The 24759-nt window shown below is 47.7% G+C and overlaps 1 protein-coding gene across 2 annotated transcripts in view; it reads right to left on the bottom strand.

Annotated features, from left to right (window-relative positions):
* LOC139381962 (thrombospondin-2-like) overlaps positions 1 to 24759 on the bottom strand; it is a 230861-nt gene that overhangs the window by 187151 nt on the left and 18951 nt on the right. The gene's annotated exons all lie outside the window — the stretch shown is intronic.

Raw genomic sequence — 24759 nt, 5'->3', positions numbered from 1 at the left:
ACTGAGCCTGGTCATCATGTCAAACACACTGACACAGCCTGGTCATCTCCAACATACTGAAACTGAGCCTGATCATCATGTCCAACACACTGACACTGAGCCTGGTCATCATGTCCAACACACTAACACTGACCCTGGTCATGTCCAACACACTGAAACTGAGCCTGGTCATCATGTCCAACACACAGACACTGATCCTGGTCATGTCCAACACACTGACACTGATCATGGCCATTATGTCAAACACACTGACACTGATCCTGGTCTTCAAGTCCAACATACTGAAACTGAGCCTGATCATCATGTCCAACACATTGACACTGAGCCTGGTCATCATGTCCAACACACTGACACTGAGCCTGGTCATCATGTCCAACATACTGACACTGATCATGGCCATTATGTCAAACACACTGACACTGATCCTGGTCTTCAAGTCCAACATACTGAAACTGAGCCTGATCATCATGTCCAACACATTGACACTGAGCCTGGTCTTCAAGTCCAACATACTGAGACTGAGCCTGGTCATCATGTCCAACACACTGAGCCTGGTCATGTCCAACACACTGACACTGAGCATGGTGATGTACAACACACTGAAACTGAGCCTGGTCATCATGTCCAACACACTGACACTGAGCCTGGTCATCATGTCCAACACACTGACACAAAGCCTGGTCATCCTGTCCATCACATTGACTATAACCCTGGTCATGTCCAACACACTGACACTGAGCCTGGTCATGTCCAACACACTGATACTCAGCCTGGTCAACATGTCAAACATACTGACACAAAGCCTGGTCCTCATGTCCATCACACTGACTATAATCATGGTCATGTCCATCACACTGACAATGATCCTGGTCATGTCCAACACACTGACACTGAGTCTGGTCATCATGTCCAACATACTGACATTGATCCTGGTCATCATGTCCAACATACTGACACTGATCCTGGTTATCATGTCAAACACACTGACACTGATCCTGGTCTTCAAGTCCAACATACTGACACTGAGACTAGTCATCATGTCCAACACACTGAGCCTGGTCATCATGTCCAACACACTGACACTGAGCATGGTCATGTCCAACACACTGAACTGAGCATGGTGATGTATAACACACTGAAACTGAGCCTGGTCATCATGTCCAAAAAACGGACACTGATCCTGGTCATGTCCAACACATGGACACTGAGCCTGGTCATCATGTCCAACACACTGACACTGAGCCTGGTCATCATGTACAACATACTGACACTGATACTCGTCATCATGTCCAACACACTGACACTGATCCTGGTCATCAAGTCCAACATACTGACACTGAGCCTGGTCATCATGTCCAACACACTGACACTGAGCATGGTCATGTACAACACACGGACACTGATCCTGGTCATGTCAAACACACTGACAATGAGCCTGGTCATCATGTCCAACACACTGACACAGCCTGGTCATGTCAAACATACTGAAACTGAGCCTGATCATCATGTCCAACACACTGACACTGAGCCTGGTCATCATGTACAACATACTGACACTGATCCTGGTCATCATGTCCAACACACTGACACGGATCCTGGTCATCAAGTCCAACATACTGACACTGAGCCTGGTCATCATGTCCAACATACTGAGCCTGGTCATCATGTCCAACACACGGACACTGATCCTGGTCATGTTAAACACACTGACACTGAGCCTTGTCATCATGTCCAACACACTGACACTCAGCCTGGTCATCATGTCCAACACACTGACACTGAGCCTGGTCATGTCCAACACACTGACACTGATCCTGGTCATGTCCAACACACTGAAACTGAGCCTGGGCATCATGTCCAACACACAGACACTGATCCTGGTCATGTCCAACACACCGAGACTGAGCCTGGTCATCATGTCCAACACATTGACAATGATCTTGGTCATGTCCAACATATTGACACTGAGCCTGGTCATCATGTCCAGCACACTGACATAATGCCTGGTCATCATGTCCATCACACTGAAACTGAGCCTGGTCATCACTTCCAACACACTGACACTGATCTTGGACATGTACAAAACACTGACACAGAGCCTGGTCATCATGTCCATCACACTGACAATGATCCTGGTCATGTCCAACACACTGACACAGCCTGGTCATGTCCAACATACTGAAACTGAGCATGATCATCATGTCCAACACATTGACACTGAGCCTGGTCATCATGTCCAACACACTGACACTGAGCCTGGTCATCATGTCCAACATACTGACACTGATCATGGTCATCATGTCAAACACACTGACACTGATCCTGGTCTTCAAGTCCAACATACTGACACTGAGCCTGGTCATCATGTCCAACACACTGAGCCTGGTCATGTCCAACACACTGACATTGAGCATGGTGATGTACAACACACTGAAACTGAGCCTGGTCATCATGTCCAACACACGGACACTGATTCTGGTCATGTCCAACACACTGACACTGAGCATGGTCATCATGTCCAACACACTGACACAAAGCCTGGTCCTCATGTCCATCACATTGACTATAATCCTGGTCATGTCCAACACACTGACACTGAGCCTGGTCAACATGTCAAACATACTGACACTGGGCCTGGTAATGTCCAACACACTGACACTGATTTTGATCATGTCCTACATACTGACACTGATCCTGGTCATCATGTCCAACACACTGACATTGAGCCTGGTCATCATGTCCAACACACTGACACTGAGCCTTGTCATGTCCAACACACTGACACCGAGCCTGATCATAATGTCCAACACACTGAGCCTGGTCATCAAGTCCAACATACTGACACTGAGCCTGGTCATCATGTCCAACACACTGATATAATGCCTGGTCATAATGTCAATCACACTGACACAAAGCCTAGTCATCATGTCCACCACACTGACACTGAGCCTGGTCATGTCCAGCACACTGACACTGAGCCTGGTCATCATGTCCAACACACTAACACTGATCTTGGACATGTACAACACACTGACACAGATTCTGGTCATCATATCCATCACACTGACAATGATCCTGGTCATATCCAACACACTGACACAGCCTGGTCATGTCCAACATACTGAAACTGAGCCTGATCATCATGTCCAACACATTGACACTGAGCCTGGTCATCATGTCCAACATACTGACATTGATCCTGGTCATCATGTCAAACATACTGACACTGATCCTGGTCATCATGTCAAACACACTGACACTGATCCTGGTCTTCAAGTCCAACATACTGACACTGAGCCTGGTCATCATGTCCAATACACTGAGCCTGGTCATCATGTCCAACACACTGACACAGAGCATGGTGATGTATAACACCCTGAAACTGAGCCTGGTCATCATTTCCAACAAACGGACACTGATCCTGGTCATGTCCAACACATGGACACTGAGCCTGGTCATCATGTCCAACACACTGACACTGAGCCTGGTCATCATGTCCAACAAACTGACAATGATCCTGGTCATATACAACACACTGAGCCTGGTCATCATGTCCAACACATTGACACTGAGCATGGTCATATACAACACACTGAAACTGAGCCTGGTCATCATATCCAACACATTGACACAGCCTTGTCATGTCCAACATACTGAAACTGAGCCTGATCATCATGTCCAGCACACTGACACTGAGCCTGGTCATCATGTCCAACACACTGACACTGACCCTGGCCATGTCCAACACATGGACACTGAGCCTGGTCATCATGTCCAACACACTGACATTGATCCTGGTCATCATGTACAACACACTGGCACTGATCCTGGTCATCATGACCAACACACTGACACTGATCCTGGTCATCATGCCCAACATACTTATACTGATACTGATCATCATCTCCAACACACTGATACTGATCCTGGTCTTAATGTCCAACACACTGGCACTGATCCTGGTCATCATGACCAACACACTGACACTGATCCTGGTCATCATGTCCAACACACTGACACTGATCCTGGTCACCATGTCCAACACACTGACACTGATCCTTGTCATCATGTCCAACACACTGACACTGAGCCTGGTCATCATGTCCAACACACTGACACTGAGCCTGGTTATCATGTCCAACACACTGACACTGAACCTGGTCATCATGTCCAAAACACTGCCACTGGTCTTGGTCATCATGTAAAACACATTGACACTGAGCCTGGTCATGTCCAACATACTGACACTGAGCCTGGTCATGTCCAACAAACTAACACTGATCCTGGTCATCATGTCCAACACACTGACACTGAGTCTGGTCATCATGTCAAACACACTGACACTGAGCCTGGCCATGTCCAACATACTGACACTGAGCCTGGTCATGTCCAACACACTGACACTGAGCCTGGTCATGTCCAACACACTGACACTGAGCCTGGTCATCATGTCCAACACACTGAAACGTAGCCTGGTCATGTCCAACACACTGACACTGATCCTGGTCATCATGTCCAACACACTGACACTGATCCAGATCGACATGTCCAAACACATTGACACTGATCCTGGTCATCATGTCCAACACATTGACACTGATCCTGGTCATCATGTCCAACACACTGACACGGATCCTGGTCATCATGTCCTGCACACTGACATTGCGCCTGGTCATGTCCAACACACTGACACTGATCCTGGTCATCATATCCAACACACTGACACTGGTCCTAGTCATCATGTCCAACACATTGACACTGAGCCTGGTCATGTCCAACACACTGACACTGATCCTGGTCATCATGTCTAACACACTGACACTGATTCTGGTCATCATGCCCAACACACTGACACTGATCCTGGTCATCATGTCCAACACACTGACACTGGTCCTAGTCATCATGTCCAACACACTGACACTGAGCCTGGTCATCATGTCCAACACACTGACACTGAGGATGTCCGTCATTTCCAACACACTGACACTGAGCCTGGTCATATCCAACACACAGACATTGAGTCTGGTCATCATGCCCAACATACTTATACTGATACTGATCATCATCTCCAACACACTGATACTGATCCTGGTCTTAATGTCCAACACACTGGCACTGATCCTGGTCATCATGACCAACACACTGACACTGATCCTGGTCATCATGTCCAACACACTGACACTGATCCTGGTCACCATGTCCAACACACTGACACTGATCCTTGTCATCATGTCCAACACACTGACACTGAGCCTGGTCATCATGTCCAACACACTGACACTGAGCCTGGTTATCATGTCCAACACACTGACACTGAACCTGGTCATCATGTCCAAAACACTGCCACTGGTCTTGGTCATCATGTAAAACACATTGACACTGAGCCTGGTCATGTCCAACATACTGACACTGAGCCTGGTCATGTCCAACAAACTAACACTGATCCTGGTCATCATGTCCAACACACTGTCACTTAGGATGTCCGTCATTTCCAACACACTGACACTGAGCCTGGTCATGTCCAACACACTGACACTGAGCCTGGTCATCATGTCCAACACACTGACACTGATCCTGGTCATCATGACCAACACACTGACACTGATGCTGGTCATCATGTCCAACACACGGCCACTGAGCCGGGTCATGTCCAACAAACTAACACTGATCCTGGTCATCATGTCCAACACACTGACACCGAGTCTGGTCATCATGTCAAACACACTGACACTGAGCCTGGTCATGTCCAACATACTGACACTGAGCCTGGTCATGTCCAACACATTGACACTGATCCTGGTCATCATGTCCAACACACTGACACGGATCCTGTTCATCATTTCCTGCACACTGACATTGCGCCTGGTCATGTCCAACATACTGACACTGATCCTGGTCATCATGTCCAACACACAGACACTGATTCTGGTCATCATGTCCAACACACTGACACCGATCCTGGTCATCATGTCCAACACACTGACACTGATCCTGGTCATCATGTCCAACACACTGACACTGATCCTAGTCATCTTGCCCAACACACTGACACTGAGCCTGGTCATCATGACCTACACATTGAGCCTGGTCATCAAGTCCAACATACTGACACTGAGCCTGGTCATGTCCAACACACTGACACTAAGCCTGGTCATGTCCAACACACTAACACTGATCCTGGTCATCATGTCATACACACTGACACTGAGCCTGACAGCCAGATTCAAGATCCGAGCCTGGTCATCATGTCCAACACACTGACACTGATTCTGGTTATCATGTCCAACATACTGACACTGAGCATGGTCATCATGTCATACACACTGACACCGATCCTGGTCTTCATGTCCAGCACACTTTCACTGATCCTGGTTATCATGTCCAACACACTGACACTTAGCCTGGTCATGTCCAACACACTGACACAGCCTGGTCATTGTGTCCAACACACTGTCAATAATCCTGATCATGTACAACACACTGACACTGAGCCTGGTCATCAAGTCTACCATGCTGACGCTGAGCCTGGTCATCAAGTCTACCATGCTGACACTGAACCTGGTCATCTGCAACATACTGACACTGAGCCTGGTCATCATGTCCAACACACTGACACTGAGCCTGGTCATCATGTCCAACACACTGACACTGAGCCTGGTCATCATGCCCAACATACTGATACTGATCATCATGTCCAACACACTGATTCTGATCCTGGTCATCATGTCCAACACACGGACACTGATCCTGGTCATCATGACCAACACACTGACACTGATCCTGGTCATCATGTCCTACACACTGACACTGCGCCTGGTCATGTCCAACACACTGACACTAAGCCTGGTCATGTCCAACACACTAACACTGATCCTGGTCATCATGTCATACACACTGACACTGAGCCTGACAGCCAGATTCAAGATCCAAGTTCCCTTCCTGACAACAGGATTGGGGTGGAAGCCACCTTCTTGAGAACAGAAAAGCAACTCAAGAATGACCTATAGTGGAGATTAGCATACACAGCTCAAGTCCATGAAATGGTGGAGAGAAGAGCAGCGAAGAAACTCACCAAAGAGCTCATTGCCAGCTGGAAGGGGCCAGTATGGTATGTCAGCCACTTGGTGGCGCCAAACCCGCACTCTCTCCCAACACCTGTGTGACTGGTATGGAACAGCAGCCAGAAGTTTAGAGGGGTCAGCATGAATGACCTTCTGCTGAAAGGGCCTGATGTCCTCAATCCAATCCGAGCAGTACTACTCATGTTCGGGAGAGGCGTCCATGCTGCCCTCGGACACATTAAGAAAATGTACAATTCTGTGTGGTTGGAAGACCTGGAGATGCACCTCCACAGATTTCTCTGGAGAGACACTGAGGAGGAAGAGATTGAAGAGTATGCGATCACCAGAGTCAACATTGGCGATCGACCAGCAGGGTGCATTGCGCAATTGGCTATGAGAGAGACAGCCAAACTGCCCATGTTTGCTCACCTGGAGGAGGAACGTAGGATCCTTGAAGAGGATACCTATGTTGATGACATCCTGACTTCCCATAATGACTTGCAAAAGCTGGACCAGAACACCAAACGGGTTGAAGAGATCCTGAAGGCAGGCAGCTTCTTCCTCAAGCCCTGGGTCCGGTCAGATCAAAGTGGGAGGCAGGAGATCGTACCAGGAGATCAAGGAGCGCAGTCAAGCACAGCACTCATTCTCCCAAACCAAATGAGGGAAGGAGACAATAAAGCCCTTGGCGTTTGATACCTTGTTGAGGAGGACTTCAATCAATTTCTCAAAGAGAAAAAAGAAAATGAGAGTCGGCCAAAATCTCCTTGATGAAGAGGTGAGAGGGAAAACTCCAAACCCACTGACGAGAAGAGGTAGCCTGTATGACCCAATAGGCCTCGTCACACCTGCCAAACAAAAAGGTGCCATTCTTGTCAGAAAGGCGTTTCAGGAAGCTGGAGGCAAAACTCTGACCCGAGACACTTGGGACAAACCTTTGTCTGAAAATTTGAGGGAAGAAGCCATCCAATTCTTTGAGGAATACACACGTCTTGGCCAAATCACCTTTCACAGAAGCCTCACACCAGTCAACTGGATTGGAAAACCTTGGGGAATAACATTCTCTGATGGAAGTGACAAGAGCTATGGAGCCCGTAGTGTACTTAAGATGGGAGACCCAGCAAGGCATCAAAGTCAGACTGGTTGAATCCAAAGCAAAGCTCACACCATTGGACCAAAAGGGAGAACCAGTAAAAGCTGAAATCTGCGGTGCTGTCTATGCAGCACGACTTCGAAAGTACATTGAAAAGCACAGTCGAATAGAAATTGAACGATGGCTCCATCTACTGGACAGTCAAACTGTGTTAGGAGCAATCCAGAGAGACAGCTATGGATATCAAACTTTCTTTGCGAATAGAGTTGGAGAGATCCAGAAATCCACATCTGTAGAAGACTGGTGGTGGATCCCAGGAGGCCTGAACAGTGCTGACATCATAACAAGAGGGGCAGCCCCAGAAGACCTCCAGGAAGATTCCATGTGGCAGGATGGACCAGCATTCCTGAGGCAACCTGTGGAAGAGTGGCCACATAAGTCAGCCAAAGAAATCGCCTCGTATGCCAAAGAAGGCATAAACAAACTTCGAAGGAAAGCTTTCTCGGCAGCTCTGACTAGAGCGCAGGTCAAGAGAAACCAGAGTGATTCACAGCAAAATAACCCAGATGAACCCAAGACTCGGATCCGAAGCTCACCAGCCGGCTCTGCGGTAACCAAACTGATTGACATCAGGAAATTCAGCAGTCTGACCAGGCTGATCCGAGTCATTGCCTGGGTTTGGAGAGCCGTAACGAGATGGAAAGAAATGTTGACCAAGAATTCAGTTCCAGACAACAAGCTGTACTCATCGTCGGGAAGTGTGAAGATGCACTAAGAGACTTGTTCCTTGCAGCTCAAGAAGGTATAACCTTTCAAGACACCACTCTCAACAGACTCGCTGTTTACAGAGATGAAGAGACTGGGCTCTTAGTTTGTGGAGGAAGGTTCCAGATCCTTGATGAGGACGAAACTGCCGTACCAATTCTACCATATGAGGCATGGATATCCACTCTCCTAACTCAAGAGGCCCATGGTGCAAACCATGAAGAAATAGCAGGCACACTCCTCCGGATGAGGAAGAAAGCCTGGGTGATAAAAGGCCGGAAGCTGGCTAAAAAGAGAGTTGACAACTGTGTGGTGTGCAGAGAGGCCAGGGCCAGAAAGTGCCAACAGATCATGAGTGACCTTCCATCCGAGCGGATAACACCAGCCAGACCATTTCAGTACACAACAGTGGACTTATTTGGACCGTATGAAGTCAAGGACGAGGTGAAAAAGAAAACCAAGCTCAAGTTGTGGGGTATTGTCTTCTGTTGCATGGTATCCAGAGCTATAAACACAGATGTTGACCAGTTCTGGAGGAAGTGGAGTCAGTTAGCTGGGCCCAATCTATTTGTGAGGAGTAAATGGCACACAACACACAGGAATGTGGATGTTGGAGATGTTGTCTGGCTGGCTGACCAAAATGCCTGGAGGGGTCACTACAAACTAGCCAGAGTCATCAGTGTCAACATTGACAAGAAGGGCATTGTCAGAGATGTGCATGTCAGAACTTTTCCCAGCTACCCAGTCCCAACTGTGAAGCCTGCTCAAGAGAAGTCAAAGAAACTCTCAACTAAAATACCTGCAACAGTTCTTCATAGGGATGTCAGACGCATCATTGTTTTACTTCTTGTTGAAGAAGGAAAAACCTGATAGCTGAAATCGAACCTGCCCTAACACCGAGGTTCGTGTGACCTCCTTGGGTTCAAGAACCAGGAGGTCAAGTGGGAGGTGTTGCGTCAAAAAACAGAACACTCAAAACATGAGCACAAAGGCAACTCTTCCTTTAAAGAACTCCAGGCATCAAGAGTGCAGATAACCCAAAAACACGGGTGGAACTAAAAAATTGAGCCAGGATTTCTGGAGGGACTACTTTTACATGCGCACCTGGCAGATAATCATGGGTATAAAATGTTTGGGTTTAGCTTTGCTTGGGTCCTCAACATACAAACAGCTCATTGTTCAACCCTAAAGACGCAACCGGTATGTAATGTTTGGAATTATTTATTATGTTGCATCCAGTGCTTAGCACAATTTACATGTTTAACTCTGATAGGAGTGGTGACTTCTTTTTTTGGGGATATTTTCTGACTGCAGAAGTAATTGCTTGAAGTGCTAGATTAAATTGTTTAAACATTTACTTTATTCAAAGCCATGCTTGTTGCTGTGTCATGCATTGTTTATTGTGTAAAATAATGCATGTTTATTCTCTGTTTAAGGTTATCAACCTATTCCCTATTCCTTATTCCTCTGTCATTCAACTACTCTAGTCAACAAATCAACTGTTTCACCATATTCAACAAATGGCATCCAAACCATAATAAAACACTAAAAAGGAATTGAGTTGTCCCTTTGCATCCTTCACGTGTTGAGCAAGCCGTTTTCAAGTTTGGGCAGAGCTGAAATGATGACTGTCAAGTTGTCTAGGTGTTATAATCATGTCCAGTAGACTGACACTGAGCTTGGTCATCATGTCCAACATACTGTCACTGATTCTGGTCATAATGTCCAACATACTGACAATGGGCCTGGTCATAATGTCCAACATACTGTCACTGATTCTGGTCATCATGTCCAACATGCTGACACTGAACCTGGTCATCATGTCCAACACACTGACACAAAGCCTGGTCATCATGTCCAACACACTGACACTGAACCTGGTCATCATGTCCAACACACTGACATAATGCCTAGTCATCATGTCCATCACACTGACACAAAGCCGGGTCATCATGTCCAACACACTGACACTGAACCTGGTCATCATTTCCAACACACTGACACTGAACCTGGTCATCATGTACAACACACTGACATTGATCCTGGTCATCATGTACAACATACTGACACTGATCCTGGTCATCATGTCCAACATGGACACTGATCCTGGTCATGTCCAGCAAACTGACACTGATCCTGGTCATGTCCAACACACTGACACTGAGCCTGGTCATGTCCAGCACACCGACACTGAGCCTGGTCATCATGTCCAACACATTGACAATGATCTTGGTCATGTCCAACACACTGAAACAGCCTGGTCATGTCCAACATACTGAAACTGAGCCTGATCATCATGTCCAACACATAAACACTGAGCCTGGTCATCATGTCCAACACACTGACACTGATCCTGGTCATGTCAAACACACTGACACTGAGCCTGGTCATCATGTCAAACACACTGACACAGCCTGGTCATCTCCAACATACTGAAACTGAGCCTGATCATCATGTCCAACACACTGACACTGAGCCTGGTCATCATGTCCAACACACTAACACTGACCCTGGTCATGTCCAACACACTGAAACTGAGCCTGGTCATCATGTCCAACACACAGACACTGATCCTGGTCATGTCCAACACACTGACACTGATCATGGCCATTATGTCAAACACACTGACACTGATCCTGGTCTTCAAGTCCAACATACTGAAACTGAGCCTGATCATCATGTCCAACACATTGACACTGAGCCTGGTCATCATGTCCAACACACTGACACTGAGCCTGGTCATCATGTCCAACATACTGACACTGATCATGGCCATTATGTCAAACACACTGACACTGATCCTGGTCTTCAAGTCCAACATACTGAAACTGAGCCTGATCATCATGTCCAACACATTGACACTGAGCCTGGTCTTCAAGTCCAACATACTGAGACTGAGCCTGGTCATCATGTCCAACACACTGAGCCTGGTCATGTCCAACACACTGACACTGAGCATGGTGATGTACAACACACTGAAACTGAGCCTGGTCATCATGTCCAACACACTGACACTGAGCCTGGTCATCATGTCCAACACACTGACACAAAGCCTGGTCATCCTGTCCATCACATTGACTATAACCCTGGTCATGTCCAACACACTGACACTGAGCCTGGTCATGTCCAACACACTGATACTCAGCCTGGTCAACATGTCAAACATACTGACACAAAGCCTGGTCCTCATGTCCATCACACTGACTATAATCATGGTCATGTCCATCACACTGACAATGATCCTGGTCATGTCCAACACACTGACACTGAGTCTGGTCATCATGTCCAACATACTGACATTGATCCTGGTCATCATGTCCAACATACTGACACTGATCCTGGTTATCATGTCAAACACACTGACACTGATCCTGGTCTTCAAGTCCAACATACTGACACTGAGACTAGTCATCATGTCCAACACACTGAGCCTGGTCATCATGTCCAACACACTGACACTGAGCATGGTCATGTCCAACACACTGAACTGAGCATGGTGATGTATAACACACTGAAACTGAGCCTGGTCATCATGTCCAAAAAACGGACACTGATCCTGGTCATGTCCAACACATGGACACTGAGCCTGGTCATCATGTCCAACACACTGACACTGAGCCTGGTCATCATGTACAACATACTGACACTGATACTCGTCATCATGTCCAACACACTGACACTGATCCTGGTCATCAAGTCCAACATACTGACACTGAGCCTGGTCATCATGTCCAACACACTGACACTGAGCATGGTCATGTACAACACACGGACACTGATCCTGGTCATGTCAAACACACTGACAATGAGCCTGGTCATCATGTCCAACACACTGACACAGCCTGGTCATGTCAAACATACTGAAACTGAGCCTGATCATCATGTCCAACACACTGACACTGAGCCTGGTCATCATGTACAACATACTGACACTGATCCTGGTCATCATGTCCAACACACTGACACGGATCCTGGTCATCAAGTCCAACATACTGACACTGAGCCTGGTCATCATGTCCAACATACTGAGCCTGGTCATCATGTCCAACACACGGACACTGATCCTGGTCATGTTAAACACACTGACACTGAGCCTTGTCATCATGTCCAACACACTGACACTCAGCCTGGTCATCATGTCCAACACACTGACACTGAGCCTGGTCATGTCCAACACACTGACACTGATCCTGGTCATGTCCAACACACTGAAACTGAGCCTGGGCATCATGTCCAACACACAGACACTGATCCTGGTCATGTCCAACACACCGAGACTGAGCCTGGTCATCATGTCCAACACATTGACAATGATCTTGGTCATGTCCAACATATTGACACTGAGCCTGGTCATCATGTCCAGCACACTGACATAATGCCTGGTCATCATGTCCATCACACTGAAACTGAGCCTGGTCATCACTTCCAACACACTGACACTGATCTTGGACATGTACAAAACACTGACACAGAGCCTGGTCATCATGTCCATCACACTGACAATGATCCTGGTCATGTCCAACACACTGACACAGCCTGGTCATGTCCAACATACTGAAACTGAGCATGATCATCATGTCCAACACATTGACACTGAGCCTGGTCATCATGTCCAACACACTGACACTGAGCCTGGTCATCATGTCCAACATACTGACACTGATCATGGTCATCATGTCAAACACACTGACACTGATCCTGGTCTTCAAGTCCAACATACTGACACTGAGCCTGGTCATCATGTCCAACACACTGAGCCTGGTCATGTCCAACACACTGACATTGAGCATGGTGATGTACAACACACTGAAACTGAGCCTGGTCATCATGTCCAACACACGGACACTGATTCTGGTCATGTCCAACACACTGACACTGAGCATGGTCATCATGTCCAACACACTGACACAAAGCCTGGTCCTCATGTCCATCACATTGACTATAATCCTGGTCATGTCCAACACACTGACACTGAGCCTGGTCAACATGTCAAACATACTGACACTGGGCCTGGTAATGTCCAACACACTGACACTGATTTTGATCATGTCCTACATACTGACACTGATCCTGGTCATCATGTCCAACACACTGACATTGAGCCTGGTCATCATGTCCAACACACTGACACTGAGCCTTGTCATGTCCAACACACTGACACCGAGCCTGATCATAATGTCCAACACACTGAGCCTGGTCATCAAGTCCAACATACTGACACTGAGCCTGGTCATCATGTCCAACACACTGATATAATGCCTGGTCATAATGTCAATCACACTGACACAAAGCCTAGTCATCATGTCCACCACACTGACACTGAGCCTGGTCATGTCCAGCACACTGACACTGAGCCTGGTCATCATGTCCAACACACTAACACTGATCTTGGACATGTACAACACACTGACACAGATTCTGGTCATCATATCCATCACACTGACAATGATCCTGGTCATGTCCAACACACTGACACAGCCTGGTCATGTCCAACATACTGAAACTGAGCCTGATCATCATGTCCAACACATTGACACTGAGCCTGGTCATCATGTCCAACATACTGACATTGATCCTGGTCATCATGTCAAACATACTGACACTGATCCTGGTCATCATGTCAAACACACTGACACTGATCCTGGTCTTCAAGTCCAACATACTGACACTGAGCCTGGTCATCATGTCCAATACACTGAGCCTGGTCATCATGTCCAACACACTGACACAGAGCATGGTGATGTATAACACCCTGAAACTGAGCCTGGTCATCATTTCCAACAAACGGACACTGATCCTGGTCATGTCCAACACATGGACACTGAGCCTGGTCATCATGTCCAACACACTGACACTGAGCCTGGTCATCATGTCCAACAAACTGACAATGATCCTGGTCATATACAACACACTGAGCCTGGTCATCATGTCCAACACATTGACACTGAGCATGGTCATATACAACACACTGAAACTGAGCCTGGTCATCATATCCAACACATTGACACAGCCTTGTCATGTCCAACATACTGAAACTGAGCCTGATCATCATGTCCAGCACACTGACACTGAGCCTGGTCATCATGTCCAACACACTGACACTGACCCTGGCCATGTCCAACACATGGACACTGAGCCTGGTCATCATGTCCAACACACTGACATTGATCCTGGTCATCATGTACAACATACTGACACTGATCCTGGTCATCATGTCCAACACACTGACACTGATCCTGATCATCAAGTCCAACATACTGACACTGAGCCTGGTCATCATGTCCATCACACTGATCCTGGTCATCATGTTCAACACATGGACACTGAGCCTGGTCATCATGTCCAACACACTGACACTGACCCTGGCCATGTCCAACACATGGACACTGAGCCTGGTCATCATGTCCAACACACTGACATTGATCCTGGTCATCATGTACAACATACTGACACTGATCCTGGTCATCATGTCCAACACACTGACACTGAGCCTGGTCATCATGTCCAACACACTGACACTGAGCCTGGTCATGTCCAACACACTGACACTGATCCTGGTCATGTCCAAAACACTGAAACTGAGCCTGGTTATCATATCCAACACACAGACACTGATCCTGGTCATGTCCAACACACTGACACTGAGCCTGGTCATGTCCAGCAAACTGACACTGAGCCTGGTCATCAAGTCCAACACACAGATACTGAGTCTTGTCATCATGTCCAACACACTGACAATGATCTTGGTCATGTCCAACATATTGACACTGAGCCTGGTCATCATGTCCAACACACTGACATAATGCCTGGTCATCATGTCCATCACACTGACACTGAGCCTGGTCATCATGTCCAACACACTGACACTGATCTTGGACATGTACAACACACTGACACAGAGCCTGGTCATCATGTCCATCACACTGACAATGATCCTGGTCATGTCCAACACACTGACACAGCCTGGTCATGTCAAACACACTGACACTGAGCCTGGTCATCATGTCCAACACACTGACACTGAGCCTGGTCATCATGTACAACATACTGACACTGATCCTGGTCATCATGTCCAACACACTGACACTGATCCTTGTCATGTCCAACATACTGAAACTGAGCCTGGTCATCATGTCCAACAAACTGACACTGATCCTGGTCATGTCCAACACACTGAAACTGAGCCTGGTCATCATGTCCATCACACTGACAATGATCCTGGTCATGTCCAACACACTGACACAGCCTGGTCATGTCCAACATACTGAAACTGAGCCTGATCATCATGTCCAACACATTGACACAGAGCCTGGTCATCATGTCCAACACACTGACACTGACCCTGGTCATCATGTACAACATACTGACACTGATCATGGTCATCATGTCAAACACACTGACACTGATCCTGGTCTTCAAGTCCAACATACTGACACTGAGCCTGGTCATCATGTCCAACACACTGCGCCTGGTCATGTCCAACACACTGACACTGAGCATGGTGATGTATAACACACTGAAAATGAGCCTGGTCATCATGTCCAACAAATGGACACTGATCCTGGTCATGTCCAACACATGGACACTGAGCCTGGTCATCATGTCCAACACACTGACACTGAGACTGGTCATCATGTACAACATACTGAAACTGATCCTGGTCATCATGTCCAACACACTGACACTGATCCTGGTCATCAAGTCCAACATACTGACACTGAGCCCGGTCATCATGTCCAAAACACTGAGCCTGGTCATGATGTCCAACACACTGACACTGAGCATGGTCATGTCAAACACACTGATACTGGGCCTGGTCATCATGTCCAACACACTGACACAGCCTGGTCATGTCCAACATACTGAAACTGAGCCTGATCATCATGTCCAACACACTGACACTGAGCCTGGTCATCATGTCCAACACACTGACACTGATCCTGGCCATGTCCAACACACTGAAACTGAGCCTGGTCATCATGTCCAACACACAGACACTGATCCTGGTCATGTTCAACACACTGACACTGAGCCTGGTCATGTCCAGCAAACTGACACTGAGCCTGGTCATTAAGTCCAACACACAGATACTGAGTCTTGTCATCATGTCCTACACACAGACACTTAGCCTGGTCATGTCCAGCACACCGACACTGAGCCTGGTTATCATGTCCAACACATTGACAATGATCTTGGTCATGTCCAACATATTGACACTGAGCCTGGTCATCATGTCCAACACACTGCCATAATGCCTGGTCATCATGTCCATCACACTGACACTGAGCCTGGTCATCATGTCCAACACACTGACACTGATCTTGGACATGTACAACACACTGACACAGAGCCTGGTCCTCATGTCCATCACCCTGACTATAATCCTGGTCATGTCCAACACACTGACACTGAGCCTGGTCATGTCCAACACACTGACACTGAGCATGGTCAACATGTCCAACACACTGACACTGAGCATGGTCATCATGTCCAACACACTGAGCCTGGTCATCATGTCCAAAACACTGACACTGAGCATGGTCATGTACAACACACTGAAACTGAGCCTGGTCATCATATCCAACACACTGACACTGATCCTGGTCATCAAGTCCAACATACTGACACTGAGCCTGGTCATCATGTCCAACACACTGAGCCTGGTCATCATGTCCAAAACACTGACACTGAGCATGGTCATGTACAACACACTGAAACTGAGCCTGGTCAATATATCCAACACACGGACACTGATCCTGGTCATGTCAAACACACTGACACTGAGCCTGGTCAACATGTCAAACACACTGAACCTGGTCATCTCCAACACACTGACACTGAGCATGGTGATGTATAACACACTGAAACTGAGCCTGGTCATCATGTCCAACACACGGACACTTATCCTGGTCATGTCCAACACATGGACACTGATCCTGCTCATCATGTACAACATACCGACACTGATCCTGGTCATCATGTCCAACACACTGACACTGATCCTGGTCATCAAGTCCAACATACTGACACTGAGCTTGGTCATCATGTCCAACACACTAAGCATGGTCATCATGTCCAACACACTGACACTGATCCTGGTCATGTCAAACACACTGACACTGAGCCTGGTCATCATGTCCAACACACTGACACAGCCTGGTCATGTCCAACATACTGAAACTGAGCCTGATCATAATGTCCAACACACTGACACTGAGCCTGGTCATCATGTCCAACACACTGACACTGACCCTGGTCATGTCCAACACATGGACACTGAGCCTGGTCATCATGTCCAACACACTGACATTGATCCTGGTCATCATGTACAACACACTGAAACTGATCCTGGTCATCATGTCCAACACACTGACACTGACACTGATCCTGGTCATCAAGTCCAACATACTGACACTCAGCCTGGTCATCATGCCCAACACACTGAGCCTGGTCATCATGTCCAACACACTGACACTGAGCATGGTCATGTACAACACACTGAAACTGAGCCTGGTCATCATGTCCAACACACTGAAACTGAGCCTGGTCATCATGTCCAACACACTTACACTGATCCTGATCATGTGAAACACACTGACACTGAGCCTGTTCATCATGTCCAACACACTGACACTGAGCCTGGTCATGTCCAACACACTGACACTGATCCTGGTCATGTCCAACACACTGAAACTGAGCCTGGTCATCATGTCCAAAACACAGACACTGATCCTGGTCATGTCCAACACACTGACACTGAGCCTGGTCATGTCCAGCAAACTGACACTGAGCCTGGTCATCAAGTCCAACACACAGATACTGAGTCTTGTCATCATGCCCAACACACAGACACTTAGCCTGGTCATGTCCAGCACACCGATACTGAACCTGGTCATCATGTCCAACACACGGACACTGATTCTGGTCATGTCCAACACACTGACACTGAGCCTGGTCATCATGTCCAACACACTGACACAAAGCCTGGTCCTCATGTCCATCACCCAGACTATAATCCTGGTCATGTCCATCACACTGACACTGAGCCTGGTCATGTCCAACATACTGACACTGATCATGGTCATCATGTCAAACACACTGACACTGAACCTGGTCTTCAAGTCCAACATACTGACACTGAGCCTGGTCATCATGTCCAAAACACTGAGCCTGGTCATCATGTCCAACACACGGACACTGAGCATGGTGATGTACAACACACTGAAACTGAGCCTGGTCATCATGTCCAACACACGGACACTGATTCTGGTCATGTCCAACACACTGACACTGAGCCTGGTCATCATGTGCAACACACTGACCCAAAGCCTGGTCCTCATGTCCATCACACTGACTATAATCCTGGTCATGTCCAACACACTGACACTGAGCCTGGTCATGTCCAACACACTGACACTGAGCCTGGTCATCATGTCCAACACAATGACACTGAGCCTTGTCATGTCCAACACACTGACACTGAGCCTTGTCATGTCCAACACACTGACACCGAGCCTGATCATAATTTCCAACACACTGAGCCTGGTCATCAAGTCCAACATACTGACACTGATCCTGGTCATCATGTCAAACACACTGACACTGATCCTGGTCTTCAAGTCCAACATACTGACACTGAGCCTGGTCATCATGTCCAACACACTCAGCCTGGTCATGTCCAACACACTGACACTGATTCTGGTCATGTCCAACACACTGACACTGAGCCTGGTCATCATGTCCAACACACTGACACAAAGCCTGGTCCTCATGTCCATCACAATGACTATAATCCTGGTCATGTCCAACACACTGACACTGAGCCTGGTCATGTCCAACACATTGACACTGAGCCTGGTCAACATGTCAAACATACTGACACTGATCCTGGTCATCATGTCCAACACACTGACATTGAGCCTGGTCATCATGTCCAACACACTGACACTGAGCCTTGTCATGTCCAACACACTGACACCGAGCCTGATCATAATGTCCAACACACTGAGCCTGGTCATCAAGTCCAACATACTGACACTGAGCCTGGTCATCATGTCCAACACACTGACACTTAGCCTGGTCATGTCCAGCACACTGACACTGAGCCTGGTCATCATGTCCAACACGTTGACACTGATCTTGGTCATGTCCAACATACTGCAACTGAGCCTGGTCATGATGTCCAACACACTGATATAATGCCTGGTCATCATGTCAATCCCACTGACACTGATCCTGGTCATGTCCAGCACACTGACACTGAGCCTGGTCATCATGTCCATCAAACTGACAATGATCCTGGTCATGTCCAACACACTGACACAGCCTGGTCATGTCCAACATACTGAAACTGAGCCTGATCATCATGTCCAACACATTGACACTGAGCATGGTCATCATGTCCAACACACTGACACTGACCCTGGTCATGTCCAACACATGGACACTGAGCCTGGTCATCAGGTCCAACACACTGACACTGAGCCTGGTCATCATGTGCAACACACTGACAATGATCCTGGTCATGTCCAACACATGGACACTGATCCTGCTCATCATGTACAACATACCGACACTGATCCTGGTCATCATGTCCAACACACTGACACTGATCCTGGTCATCAAGTCCAACATACTGACACTGAGCTTGGTCATCATGTCCAACACACTAAGCATGGTCATCATGTCCAACACACTGACACTGATCCTGGTCATGTCAAACACACTGACACTGAGCCTGGTCATCATGTCCAACACACTGACACAGCCTGGTCATGTCCAACATACTGAAACTGAGCCTGATCATAATGTCCAACACACTGACACTGAGCCTGGTCATCATGTCCAACACACTGACACTGACCCTGGTCATGTCCAACACATGGACACTGAGCCTGGTCATCATGTCCAACACACTGACATTGATCCTGGTCATCATGTACAACACACTGAAACTGATCCTGGTCATCATGTCCAACACACTGACACTGACACTGATCCTGGTCATCAAGTCCAACATACTGACACTCAGCCTGGTCATCATGTCCAACACACTGAGCCTGGTCATCATGTCCAACACACTGACACTGAGCATGGTCATGTACAACACACTGAAACTGAGCCTGGTCATCATGTCCAACACACTGAAACTGAGCCTGGTCATCATGTCCAACACACTTACACTGATCCTGATCATGTGAAACACACTGACACTGAGCCTGTTCATCATGTCCAACACACTGACACTGATCCTGGTCATGTCCAACACACTGACACTGAGCCTGGTCATGTCCAGCAAACTGACACTGAGCCTGGTCATCAAGTCCAACACACAGATACTGAGTCTTGTCATCATGCCCAACACACAGACACTTAGCCTGGTCATGTCCAGCACACCGATACTGAACCTGGTCATCATGTCCAACACACGGACACTGATTCTGGTCATGTCCAACACACTGACACTGAGCCTGGTCATCATGTCCAACACACTGACACAAAGCCTGGTCCTCATGTCCATCACCCAGACTATAATCCTGGTCATGTCCATCACACTGACACTGAGCCTGGTCATGTCCAACATACTGACACTGATCATGGTCATCATGTCAAACACACTGACACTGAACCTGGTCTTCAAGTCCAACATACTGACACTGAGCCTGGTCCACATGTCCAAAACACTGAGCCTGGTCATCATGTCCAACACACGGACACTGAGCATGGTGATGTACAACACACTGAAACTGAGCCTGGTCATCATGTCCAACACACGGACACTGATTCTGGTCATGTCCAACACACTGACACTGAGCCTGGTCATCATGTGCAACACACTGACCCAAAGCCTGGTCCTCATGTCCATGACACTGACTATAATCCTGGTCATGTCCAACACACTGACACTGAGCCTGGTCATGTCCAACACACTGACACTGAGCCTGGTCATCATGTCCAACACAATGACACTGAGCCTTGTCATGTCCAACACACTGACACTGAGCCTTGTCATGTCCAACACACTGACACCGAGCCTGATCATAATTTCCAACACACTGAGCCTGGTCATCAAGTCCAACATACTGACACTGATCCTGGTCATCATGTCAAACACACTGACACTGATCCTGGTCTTCAAGTCCAACATACTGACACTGAGCCTGGTCATCATGTCCAACACACTCAGCCTGGTCATGTCCAACACACTGACACTGATTCTGGTCATGTCCAACACACTGACACTGAGCCTGGTCATCATGTCCAACACACTGACACAAAGCCTGGTCCTCATGTCCATCACAATGACTATAATCCTGGTCATGTCCAACACACTGACACTGAGCCTGGTCATGTCCAACACATTGACACTGAGCCTGGTCAACATGTCAAACATACTGACACTGATCCTGGTCATCATGTCCAACACACTGACATTGAGCCTGGTCATCATGTCCAACACACTGACACTGAGCCTTGTCATGTCCAACACACTGACACCGAGCCTGATCATAATGTCCAACACACTGAGCCTGGTCATCAAGTCCAACATACTGACACTGAGCCTGGTCATCATGTCCAACACACTGACACTTAGCCTGGTCATGTCCAGCACACTGACACTGAGCCTGGTCATCATGTCCAACACGTTGACACTGATCTTGGTCATGTCCAACATACTGCAACTGAGCCTGGTCATGATGTCCAACACACTGATATAATGCCTGGTCATCATGTCAATCCCACTGACACTGATCCTGGTCATGTCCAGCACACTGACACTGAGCCTGGTCATCATGTCCATCAAACTGACAATGATCCTGGTCATGTCCAACACACTGACACAGCCTGGTCATGTCCAACATACTGAAACTGAGCCTGATCATCATGTCCAACACATTGACACTGAGCATGGTCATCATGTCCAACACACTGACACTGACCCTGGTCATGTCCAACACATGGACACTGAGCCTGGTCATCAGGTCCAACACACTGACACTGAGCCTGGTCATCATGTGCAACACACTGACAATGATCCTGGTCATCATGTGCAACATACTGACACTGATCCTGGTCATCATGTCCAACACACTGACACTGATCCTGGTCATCAAGTCCAACATACTGACACTGATCCTGGTCATCATGTTCAACACACTGAGCCTGGTCATCATGTCCAACACACTGACACTGAGCATGGTCATGTACAACACACAGAAACTGAGCCTGGTCATCATGTCCAACACACGGACACTGATCCTGGTCATGTCAAACACACTGACACTGAGCTTGGTCATCATGTCCAACACACTGACACTGAGCCTGGTCATGTCCAACACACTGACACTGATCCTGGTCATATCCAACACACTGAAACTGAGCCTGGTCATCATGTGCATCACACTGACACTGAGCCTGGTCATCATGTCTAACACACTGACACTGATCTTGGACATGTACAACACACTGACACTGAGCCTGGTCATCAAGACTACCACGCTGACACTGAGGATGGTCATCTGCAACATACTGACACTGAGCCTGGTCATCATGTCCAACACACTGACACTGAGCCTGGTCATCATGTCCAACATACTGACACTGATCCTGGTCATCATGTCAAACACACTGACACTTATCCTGGTCATGTCAAACACACTGACACTGAGCCTGGTCATCATGTCCAACACATTGACATTGATCCTGGTCATCATGTCCAACATACTGACACTGAGCCTGGTCATCATGTCCAACACACTGACCCTGAGCCTGATCATCATGTCTAACACAGTGACACAAAGCCTGGTCCTCATGTCCATCACACTGGCTATAATCCTGGTCATGTCCAACACACTGACACTGAGCCTGCTCATCATGTCCAACACACGGACACTGAGTCTGGTCATCATGCCCTACATACTGATACTGATACTGATCATCATGTCCAACACACTGATACTGATCCTGGTTTTCAAGTCCAACACACTGACACTGAACCTTGTCATCATGTCCAACACACTGACACAGATCCTGGTCATCATGTCCTGCACACTGACACTGAGCCTGGTCATGTCCAACACACTAACACTGAGCCTGGTCATCATGTCCAACACACTGACAGTGAGCCTGGTCATGTCCAACATACTGACACTGAGCGTGGTCATGTCCATCACACTGACACAGAGCCTGGTCATCATGTCCAACACACTGACACAGAGCCTGGTCATCATGTCCAACACACTGACACTGAGCCTGGTCATCATGTCCAACATACTGACATTGAGCCTGGTCATCATGTCCAACACATTGACATTGATCCTGGTCATCATGTCCAACATACTGACACTGAGCCTGGTCATCATGTCCAACACACTGACCCTGAGCCTGATCATCATGTCCAACACATTGACATTGATCCTGGTCATCATGTCCAACATACTGACACTGAGCCTGGTCATCATGTCCAACACACTGACCCTTAGCCTGGTCATCATGTCCAATACACAGACACTGAGTCTGGTCATCATGCCCTACATACTGATACTGATACTGATCATCATGTCCAACAGACTGATACTGATCCTGGTTTTCAAGTCCAACACACTGACACTGAACGTTGTCATCATGTCCAACACACTGACACAGATCCTGGTCATCATGTCCTGCACACTGACACTGAGCGTGGTCATGTCCATCACACTGACACAGAGCCTGGTCATCATGTCCAACACACTGACACAGAGCCTGGTCATCATGTCCAACACACTGACACTGAGCCTGGTCATCATGTCCAACAAACTGATACTGATCCTGGTCATAATGTCAAACACATTGCCACTG

The sequence above is a fragment of the Oncorhynchus clarkii genome, chromosome 23 (assembly GCF_045791955.1).
Source record: "Oncorhynchus clarkii lewisi isolate Uvic-CL-2024 chromosome 23, UVic_Ocla_1.0, whole genome shotgun sequence".
Lineage (NCBI taxonomy): Eukaryota > Metazoa > Chordata > Actinopteri > Salmoniformes > Salmonidae > Oncorhynchus > Oncorhynchus clarkii.
This window is presented reverse-complemented; position numbering and strand designations above follow the sequence as displayed.